This window comes from Haplochromis burtoni, unplaced genomic scaffold (assembly GCF_018398535.1).
Source record: "Haplochromis burtoni strain Fernald_Lab_line unplaced genomic scaffold, NCSU_Asbu1 Contig_417, whole genome shotgun sequence".
In the NCBI taxonomy this organism is placed as follows: Eukaryota; Metazoa; Chordata; class Actinopteri; order Cichliformes; family Cichlidae; genus Haplochromis; species Haplochromis burtoni.
In genome coordinates this window covers 308421-320101 of record NW_024582778.1, presented here as the reverse complement: position 1 = coordinate 320101, position 11681 = coordinate 308421, and the positions used below count along the sequence as shown (strand labels likewise).

General features: G+C 42.3%; 1 protein-coding gene across 1 annotated transcript in view; it reads left to right on the top strand.

The window, feature by feature from the left end:
• Positions 1 to 11681, top strand: part of smtnl (smoothelin, like) — a 24779-nt gene that overhangs the window by 5840 nt on the left and 7258 nt on the right. The window lies entirely within an intron of this gene.

Genomic DNA, 11681 nt, shown 5'->3' with positions numbered 1-11681 from the left:
TGTGTGTGTGTGTGTGTGTGTGTGTGTGTGTGTGTGTGTGTGTGTGCGTGCATGCGTGTTTTGTTTTTTTTGTTTAGAGTTGTGGCTGTTACCAATGATGACCTCAGGTCGTCGTGCTCCAGGACCACTGTTGCAACTGATTGAGATGCTACAGCTTTGCAACTTGGTGGTAGGGACAGTTAAATGTATTGGGAGATGTTTTCCTTCAGCCTTTAGAATGTCAGATGAGATACTGAAAAGCAACACAACACTCATTCTATGTTTGACCACGGGATCTGTTTTGAAACCAAAAATCAATGTTGATCTACTAATTTCATCGGTTAGGTTTGCACAACAAAACTACTTCAACAAAAATTTGTGGTTTTGGATGAAACAGATTATTTTACATTGTTAACTATTTTAAAAAGAGTCAGCATTTTTGAAAGCCTTTCTCACAGAAAGAACAAATTCTCCACTGTCTTTCCCCAGTCACAAAGCAGCATTATTGGTCAGTGGCAATGCACAAACAACAACAGAGTTGTGTTTTTTCATTAGCTAGTGGCCTTTTCTTATTCCCAGGGTGTCTTTTATTGAAGCAACAGTGTCCTGGATTTGGTGCTGAGGTATAAGTATATTTATAAGATTTTAAAAATAAAATCATCCATTTACTGCTCTTAACTATAGACTTAAAGCCAAAACGGTCTTATATCAGACCATAAATAAGCTTACTAATGGTCAGTTTGGGCAGTATTTTGGTCATTTTAGATGGCAGTCTATGGAGACCACTACAGGAACTGAAGCTGATGTTTGCTTTGCCTTTATTTTTCATCCCTGGAGGCTCTCACTTGTTTTTAGTGTGTGGAAAATGGGTGTGCTTGATTTATGACTCACAATGGAAAAGCTGCATATTGGGCAGTTGCCGATGTGTTGTTTTCATGCACCATCTAAAACATCAATAAATCATTACCAGGCACATTTTGAGGTATTTTTGTTCTTGTCAGCAGTCTGGTACAAATTCAACAAAGGATTTTATTGGTGGTGGCAGACCTAGCAGGAAGTAACAGGATTTATGGGAAATGTGGTTTTAATTTTAAAGAACATCTGCACTCTACCACTGCTTCAAGACAGAAGCTATCCACTGGCTCAACCCATGTCTTATTTTACAGCAATTATACCAAGCTCCTAAACTTCATATGACAGTAATAATATACTGGCAAGCTGAAGGGAAATCTTGTATATTTATCAGAGTTTCGAGCAGCTAAGCTGTGGTCTAATCTTTAGATTTGTTACACCCCCTCAGTCCCTCCCCATACACCCGTGATATCCATCTCCCACTAACATTATAAAATCCAGCACTGATGCTATCTACACAGTTGAGCAACAGACCATTGTAGCAGTCAGCCTACACTCTTTTAGTTTAGTCACAGACTGAGAAGAAACTGATGATTGCATGTTCAGGCCATTTAAATGCACTGACCCAAGTCCAAACTGCAGTACACATCCTTAGCCAGGATTACTGCCTGCTGCTGCACTCATTTAGCAGTAAATTAGTAAAAACCGCAATAGTATCGTTCTCGCTTTGTATGCGCACATATAAATTATGCATATATGGTGATTCAATGTACACACACATCATGTTAGCCAACTTCATTTTTCTGGGTTCGTTTTAGCTTGATTTAAAAAGTAGATCTATCGTAGTATTCTTTATTTTCATGCCACTAATATAGCCAAAGTTTGCAATAATAACATTAGCAGATATTAGATATGAGTCCATCTGCTTTACGCTCTCAGTTTGAGACAGTTTCAGGGATGGAGCTGCAAAGGGCAGTTTTCTAAAGGAAATGGAAAGAGAACCAAAAATGGCTTGTTTTAAATATCAGTTCAATGCATCCATCCATTTTCTGGGTGGCTGGGTCACAGAGGAAGCAGCATGAGCAAACAATATACCTTCCCCTACCCACCTCCTCCAGCTTATCTGGGGGGTACACCAAGGTGTTCCCAGGCTAGCCAAGAGATATAATCTCTCTGGCGTATCCTGGGTCTACCCCAGGGGCTTTTTATGCAGGGACATACCTTGAACACTCCACCTTAACTGGTTCCTTTCAATGTGGAGGAGCAGCAGTGCAACCCACAATTGCATTCCCACCTCTTACCAGATCAATTTACTTTTATGTATATAGCTCCAAATCACCAAAACCTCATGTGACTTTACATTGTAAGGTAAAACCCCTACAATAACAGAGAGAAAAGCCCAACAATCTGATGATCCCCTATGAAAAAAAAATGGTGACAGTAGGAAGGAAAAACTCCCTTTTAAAAGGAAGAAACTTTTAGCAGTACCAGGCTCAAGGAGGGACAACTATCTCCTGGATTGTGGAGGTTAATGGAAGAAGACAGGACACAAGACACACTGTGAAAGAGATTAATAATAACTAACTTTACACAGAGGATAGGCTAACAGAGTTTTCCAAGACCCAGTCTAAGACCAACAGGGATTATTTGAAACTCTGAATTAGGCAACAGTGATTAACCCTCTTGAGGCAGGCGTTGCCGATTTACAACAGTTAAAAACTAACAACCTGACTCCACATACATATTTTATGAGGTTTTTTTACTCAGAAGTACCACTGCAGGACTTTAATTTGAGCCTGAGAGGGTTGCATTGTCCAAGACTTAAAGTTAATCGGTTTGCTTAATTACTTTACTCAAATTTTGGTCAGATTTTAACAGACTGAAAATGTGTGTCTGGGTGCAGAAAGACAAATAAATGAGTTAGAAGGCTACACTGCAGGGTAAAGAGCATGGTGTTGTATACTTCTGTGATAAAGACAGCTGACATTTACACACCCGCCTGTGGAGACTCCCCACAGTCTCTGATAGCTGTGACGAACAACTCCTGATATCTGTCTGCCATCCATACATGCATCCATCTATCTATTCTCTCTGTGTGGCTCTGTGGCCCCTTCCTCACCCTTTAACCTTCCCCCATATTCCCATCCGAGCTGGGCTGCACTTTAAGGCTGGATTCCTGGCACCAACACCCCATCCTCCTCTTTGTGGCTATTAATACAGTCATGAGTGAGACAGAAAACAGAGTTTAACTTTTTAACATCCACCAGGTCACTAGTCCCCTAAACACCACTTCATTTTTACAGGAAGGTTTACTTATGTCCACACCTTAATGTGGGATTTTCTCTTATGTAGTACAACTAAGTAGAAATCTTAGACCAGAAGCACTGTAAGGCCAGAATGACACTTAGTGTCTCTAAGTGGTGGATGTTAAGAGATCATAACTCCTATCTTGGAGTCAGTTATCAATACACAACATATTATAGAAGTATGTCTACCCTCGTGATTGGCTGTTATTAAGCAGGTTTGGAGGTACACACTGCTTATCAGAGTTATTTTGAACAATTATTCTCCTAAACTGAAGCTATTGAGTCTGAACCAATACGGAAATGCAGAACAAAAACTGAGGAACAGCTGAAAAGAAACCAAGTATTGTGTGCACACGTGTGTGTGTGTGTGTGTGTGTGTGTGTGTGTGTGTGTGTGTGTGTGCGCGCGTGTGTGTGTGTGTGTACACATGCTGGGGGTTTAACAGAGGTATGCAGCCACTCCCAGACTACCCCTGGCTCTCTTAATGACTTCCAGACAATAGGCCGTGTTCCTGTCATCATCTCTCTGGAAACAGGTTAATAACTGACCAACCAGCCTGTGGGACCACTCACTCTCGCTGCCCTCTGGAAGTCAGCTTCAGGAGTTGATAGATTTTAAGGTTGCCTCTTTGGCTATCTCAACTCAGTCCCATGCTGGGAATACTTTACAGATTTCATTTAGCAGCACTCTGGCTTTGTTGTCTTGGAGCAATGCCCAGAAGGTACTTTAAGGAAAACTGGTTTTAGGGGTTAGGTGACACTTTGACAAGGTCCTGGTGAGAGTGCACAAAAATTTACATGTTTTTTCAGAAGTAGAGTCTTCCGGCACAGACAGCTGAGCCTGATGTTGTAGCTGCTTTGGACATTTGGGAAATTAATATATACATACTTGGTGCCACACATCCACTGAGTGTTAACTGGGCATAATTCATCACATATTGGCACTGGAATACTAAAGTGAGGTGATTAGTGAAGCGGCCTTCCTTTTTCACCTGGTTCTCTAAACATAACAACACACCTGTCTGGTGTATTCAGTTGTATGCTACAAATGAGAGTGAAGGGAGAGGAGATCCAGACCGTTCATGTTCACCAACATAGTAGAGGTCAGCATGTCAAACTCCCCCGTTTATGCTGACATCCTCTGCCTCATTGCCTGGAAAAGAGGAGGATGGAGGAGGGGAGGTCTTTATTGCTTCCACATGTTGGAGCGAGATGTTACTGTGAGAAATGTCCATTTCCAAAAGCCCACCTGGACCCATTTGTCATCAATACTTGGCCTGAAAGACACAGAACAAACTGTGTTCTTATTCCATTATTCTTAAATCACAAATGAATCCGACGTAACCACCAACACACAAGGAAAAGCTTACAAATGTCCTTTTTTGAGATGCGGCAGGTAGTGGATTGTAAATTATACTCTTAACATAGCTTACATTCACCGAACAACAGGTTCACTGTTCAAATGTATTCACTACATTTAGCCACGTTTTATTCCTTTGTCTCTGAGAGACACAGGATTATCAGAAAATTCAGAAAAGTCTGAAAAGCACAAGTGAAACCACATGCTGGCAGCAGCAGCTAAGACTGCATCTTGCATTCAGTGGTGCTATGTTAGTGAAGTAAACCTTTCCCTGTACAGTAATTCTCACCTGCAATTAGGTTTTTACATTGTCTCAGTTCAAAGGCTGTGCATATTTTCCACTCCCAACCCTAAGTGGTGTTCCCTGGGATTTTTCTTTAAGAAATTGCAGGCTGTGTGAATGTATTTGAAGAACAGGTGGGGTGAGTGTGTCTATTTCCTTCAGAAAATGATTCCTCAGTAGACCCCAGTAAGGAAATTACAGAGTTGGAGTCCTGTGTAACTGTTTCCTCTGATAGCATTACAGTAGCTTCTGTACATGATAACATGCTTCTTGCTTTTCATAGGTTTCTGGACAGTTTGCTGTTATCTGTATTCTGCTTTGACCTTTTTCTTGCTGCTATAGAAAAATGGAAGGTCGCATTCACAGTGATGTATGATAATTTGCAAGCTCTGTAAAAATTTACAATATGTAGTTTATAGTCCTGTATCGCTACAAGCGCACAAGTCTTCACTCTGTAATCATGCGTGTATTCATGGAAATCTTTGCGTTTGGGCATTTGTTTTGCAAATAAGTAGCTACTAAAGTTAGGTAATGGGTAACACATACATACACACACACTTTCCTTCACACTAGCACTTGTTGGAAGGGCGCCAGCTTGCCTCCATTTTTTAATGGTTGTTTCTTTCCTCCAGCACTCAAGATGAAAAAACAACAGATATAAGAAAGACATTTAGCTATACACCTGGTCAGCCAACCACATTTTAAAAGCAACATTTTCTGAAGTACCAGGACACTGCATTAGCATTATTTTTCTCCTAGAGAACAAAGAAAGTCAAGTTAGTTTTGACTGTGATGGCTTGGAACTCAGAGAGGGCTAAAGCACAAGATGTCACCAAGCAGAGCAGTTTATCTTTGGCCTCAGAGACCCTGATGACTTCATTAATTGGAGATAAATTATCTGAAATTCAGGAGCGGGACCACGCCTCCAGACACGCACCTTGCGGGTCTTATCTATATATGAGTCCCCCCAGTTCTACAAGTTTTTCATTCTTATCTTTATGCCCCTCCCTCCCCTTTTTCAATTCTTTCGCTTCTTATTAGTACTCATTAGTACATGGGGATCTGCCAGGCCGGGGAGCCACCGCCAGTCCTCTTCAAGGCCTTCCCCAAACCGCAGCTATTCAGAGTGCAGATTATTAAGCAGACTATTTGCTTAAAGAAAATAGACTGGTGCTCATAGCGCTTTTCCACTTAAGTGAACGGTCATTTTTACTATAAGCTTCATTCACCCAGCCAAGCACTATTTTCTACTTGTCTGACAGGCACACATTTTCATCGAGGGCAGCTCAGGGTTCAGTCTCTTTCCCATCCTCACCTCACCCCCCACCCTTTCAGAGTTTTTATTAAGGTGTCATTGATGAAGACGCTTCTGACAGCTAAACAATGTCTTGTGACTAAACACAGGATATGGTGCTCAACCATCACCCTCATACCTCGTCCTGTTTGAACAGACAGGTTTACATGCCGGGTGCGTTGTCCCAAAGCAACAGCTGACATTTGCAAATATTCTGGTATATACTTGCACTAGAGGAAGGATGGTAGCTGTCTTCAGTTTGAGCTAAATTGCAAACATTTACACAGTTGTAATCATTAGATGTGTGAGTTTTTCTGAAGGTTAACAAATAAAATATTTAACTGAATACCCTGATTTCAAATCAGCTATTTGAATGGGGGTTAAACGAAATGATAGTGTTTTGTACAGTTTCCTTCAGTGGAGGTCGGACACTTATCCACGGGGTACCTCAGAGTGCAAAAATCTAATATGTTCTCCTTTTCCTCATATTTCCTCCTCTGTCTCTACTCTCAGACTGGGGGCTTGATTACATTTTCTGCTCTGCTTTAACAGTTTGGTCCAGATATTTTATAGTTCCTCACTCACGATGCAGTGACGCACTGGTGGATTTGTTGTACCTCTAAGAAAGAAAAAGGAGCTTTTATAAATGTGAATATAATAATGGATTGGATTTATATAGCTCTTTTCAAGGCACCCAAAGCGCTTTACAATACCACTATTCATTCACTCTCACACACTGGTGGAGGCAGCTACAGTTGTAGCCACAGCTGCCCTGGGGCAGACTGACAGAAGCAAGGCTGCCATGTCGCGCCATCGGCCCCTCTGGCCAACACCAGTAGGGTAAAGTGTCTTGCCCAGCGACACAACAACCAGGACAGAGAGCCCAGGGATCGAACCGGCGACCTTCCGGTTACAGATGCGATTCCCAACCCCCTGAGCCACGGTCACCCTAACGGACATGTGCGTTCATGCATATTCACATTTATGCTAATAGTTAGCAGTTACCTCTGAGCTTTAACATCATTAATGTAATTGTGCAAGACTAAAGCAAAACAAGAAAGCAGACAATGTAAGCTGACCTCCTTAAAGTCCATCCACTTTGGCTTTCTCTGTGTTTTTATGATTCCTGCTTACAGCTACTATTACACACGTGTCTGCCAGTACAGGGAGACGTGACTGTTGGATGTTAAAGGTTCATGAATCTGGAACCAGAGGAGGTGATGATGTCTTTAAAATGTGAGGCCTAATTAACAAGGATACAGGATTTCAAGCAGATGCTAATTCTTGGCATGGGTGTAGTTATGCTGAGTGTCATGGCACAAAAATACTGCATTTGTAGGTGGCCTGTCTAGCAATAATTTAATTGGCTGGAAGTGGTGAAGTCTAAATCTAAACATACAGTTTAAAGTTAGTTCAGGTGACTTTTAATGAAGATTTGGATTGGGAGCTAAACCATGCTCACAACACAGACTGTAACAGCATTTGCATTTTTATGTGAAATACAGGTTCAGCTCCTGAAACTACTTCAGGGGTTTCATGAAATCATGGAGCAATCTCGCAAAATCGTAGATTTTTACATAGCTGGGAGTAATGATGTCCTAGCGAGCTATGCTAATGCTAATCCTGCTCAGCAACTTGAAACTCTGTAATGTTTGCTTGACCTCATTGTCAGTGCTACATGCGTATTCACTCGTGTGTGTATAAATATTAGCTGTGTAGCAGCTGCTAACCTGAGTCTTGACCTTCACTGGTCAAAAAATACCCCTAAAGTACTAATATTTATCTACTGCACACTGACATTCGAAAGACTCATCACGTTACAGACATTTTAGTACTTCCAAATGTTAGGAGACGCTGTCTGGCTGACATCCAGCTTTTGATAAAATATCAGCACATCAAGTGCAGAGTAATCCAACAGATATCAGCTGACTGATTTCCTACTCATGAGGCTCTTGTGCCAAAGTGTTTGTTTAACCAAATGCATGCAGAAATGTGATGAGTGCGGCCTGTCCTGTGGTCTCTGGTCAACCTTGTGCCACGTGAAGTGTGCAGAACACAGCGTTCAGCTGCGCGCTCTGCCAGCAAATAAACCTCGAGATGCCAGAGAGTTTACAGGAACCTCAGCAGCTATGCTCTCATATTTCCCCCTCTGACCTAAAGTGGACATCTGATGATCTGAGTACTTAAGTCGGGGAAGCTCCCTTCCCCAAAGCCAGACATTCTGCAATTTGTCTCCCTCCTCCTGCTGGATAGCCAGCTGTTTCCACCTCACTACCCTTATTCCCAGCCCCTCTACACTATTTCCCATCATGGAATATAAAATCCCTGTCTTTTGCTTTCCTCACTTTATCATACATTACCCTTATTGAGTGTGTCATCACAATTTAATAAAATGACACCACCCCTGTCCGTGCACACATTCTCTCTTGTTGCCTTGCTTTCACACACATGACCCAGCAGCATTCCTATACGTTGAGCTCACTCTGTCTATCATGCACACATATACACGCCCCAAGATTTCCTCAACTGAGCACAGTGTGCTGTCTCACAGCCAGAGCAGCACATTGTATATACATGTATGTACAGAGGGGATGCAGAAGTTTCAAGTTTCTGTCTTCTGAGACGCAATTGAGGTTGTTTCTTTATTCTTTAGGTGTTGTTGGGGTTTTGTTTATGGTTCCAACACCTAAACACATTATCCAGTGAATATACCTCCACTGTATTGGGTGGGTCGAGATCTCAGCAAACCGATGGCTCCAGACTGCTACAGTGAAGTAATAAGCCGTTTTATTCTATAATTTGGGTCATTTCACACTTGAAAATTCTTTCCAAGGTTTTAAAGTCTTGACAGTGTTTGCACTCTTATTTCCTTGTTTGAATGTTTATATTCACATCTGCTCAATTGCATGGCGACGTGCATATGTGCTACGCTTTTCTGGGTTTTCTAGACCAGCAAAGTGTTGATGACGCTTTCTAAAGAGCGTTTGTGGCCTCAAGCTTTTGGCTTGTAAAGCACTGATTTAAGATAAGACCCTGGCTCCAGACCAGCTGCCAAACTGCCTGGGTGAAAAAAGTTTTATCAGCGGGTAGATAGAGCTAGATACTTTGTCTAAGGAGTTTTGAAGTCTGAACCAAAAAGTGAATTTTTAATTCAGTACAGTTTGAATGTATAATGCCACTTGTCTGTAAAGGTTCTCAGTCATCCAGGTCATCGTAGTCAAAGGAGCTTGCAAAGAAAAGCGTCTGGACTTCTTTAAGTTACTTGAAGACGTTCCACCTCTCATCCGAGAAGCTTCTTTAGTTCTAAGGTCAAATGGTGGAGAGTCCCAGATATAAACCTAGCGTTAAGGCGTCTGGGAAGGGATCTCAAAACTGGATTATAGATGGCAGAGAGTTGGTGTCGTAAACTACCGCCTCTGTTCAAAGATGGTCGCTTACAGTGGACATAGATGGCTTCTTTCACTCCTCTTTCTTGCTGTACAGTGCAGCGAGGAATGCCCAGACCTCTACATTGGAGAGACCAAACAGCCACTTCACAAGCGCATGGCACAACACAGAAGAGCCACCTCCACAGGACAAGACTCAGCTGTCCATCTGCATCTTAAGGATAAAGGACACTCTTTCGAGGATGCCAATGTTCACATTTTGGACAGAGAGGACAGATGGTTTGAAAGAGGAGTGAAAGAAGCCATCTACGTCCACTGTGAGCGACCATCTTTGAACAGAGGCGGGGGGTTACGACACCAACTCTCTGCCATCTATAATCCAGTTTCGAGATCCCTTCCCAGACGCCTTAACACCCACTCACATCCAGGGCCATCTGACCTCAGGAATTCGCATGATAAGGTGGGGCCAGGTTTCACAATGAGCTCACCCGAAACCCTGGCTGATTGGGACCCACACCCAATTTCACACCTTGGCTCAGGCGATTAGAGGATCATCAGGGGGTCCTTTTGTCCCTCTGTGGGGGGATACTCCCACTAGGTTTATATCTGGGACTCTCCACCATTTGACCTTAGAACTGAAGAAGCTTCTCGGATGAGAGGTGAAACGTCTTCAAGTAACTTAAAGAAGTCCAGACGCTTTTCTTTGCAAGCTCCTTTGACTATAATGCCAGTTCACAGCAACAGTTGTAACAGAGAGCTTCATAGGTAAACACCCTAAAATATTAGAGAGAGAACCCAAAAGATGAGACAGAGAGTGAGAACTCTCTGGGGGATTCCCAAGATGCAAATGAGTCTTTCTTCTTCAGTCACCTTCTTCACTCACTATGTGTTTATACACCTCTCTGCATTTAATTATTGGTTATTACTAATCTATGGCCCTCTTCCATAGGAATTCTTTGTCCTGTCTTCATCTGGTAACCCCCATCCATCCCTGAGCCTGGTTTTGCTTGTGGTTTTTGTTAAAAGGGAGTTTTTTTCCTTCCCACAGTCGCCAGTGCTTGCTTGTTGGGGTTCATGTGATTGCTGGGTTTTTCTCTGTTTTTCAGTAGTCTTTATCTTACAATCTAAAGTGCCCTGAGGCAACAGATTTGGTGCTATATAAATACAATTGAATTGATTTAAATTGAAAATTAAAACATGGCAGAAAGTGGCAATTGTGGGAAGGAAGAACTTCCTTTGAACAGGAACAGGGAGCAACAGTCATCTTTTGTGAAAGATTAAGCTATCAGGGAAAAGAGGATGAAAATATTTCATGGAGTGAACAGAAACTGAAAAATGCTTCCAAGCACACTGATGTTATCTAAACACACAATTGGTGCATCAGATGGATCACTGAAGATATAATGTTTTCAGTCAAATGCTGTGCAGGAATCGGCCCTGTCTACTTAATTCCACTGTGACAGCCAAGTCTGAAGTACAACCAGCTGCTCAACAAGCTGTGGCTGCCCAACATGGCTGCCCGAAGGTGCGTTACGTCTGTGAAGAGCTCTTTCAGGATCACTTAGGGTAAAATTTGCACATCATATATAACATTTTACAAAAATATAAAATAATATAATTTAACAAGGCCCGAGGGAATTTCTATACGATCGTCATAATAAAAGCTATAATAGTAGATTAAATTTGATATGATGCCATTTCAGACATTAACTATCTGAGGCAGTTGCTGACACAGGCGAACTAGAGACCTGTGACCTTGAGCAAATACTGTCAGTGCTGCACTGTTGACCTGAGCAGTGTTGCTCTGACGATAGTCACACTAAACTCTGCCTATCTATCTGACAAGGCCACATGGAAAGTACAGCAACTTTGGCCACAACCAATGTGGAACAGCAGCTCCATGCATTAAGCGTGTGAGATAGAGGTAAGGATGGTGATTAGTTGTCCCATGTGGCCGACAGGGTGTGGTGAGAGAGAAAGGACAGCCTCTCCTTAGCTACAAGACTGAACTGATTCCAGAGGCAGGAAGAAAAGTGGGGTCACGTAAATGCTGAAATACGACCTCTGGATACTGATGATGTTTGACATTAAAAACTTGATCCCAGTCACTTTAGCACTCAGAACCGGGTGGATTTTGGCTGTTCTCCCATCCCTGAGCACGTCGCTGACATGCAGCACCCGATTTAAAACAAAGACTTTCCGAGTCTTATCAAAGGAGGGGG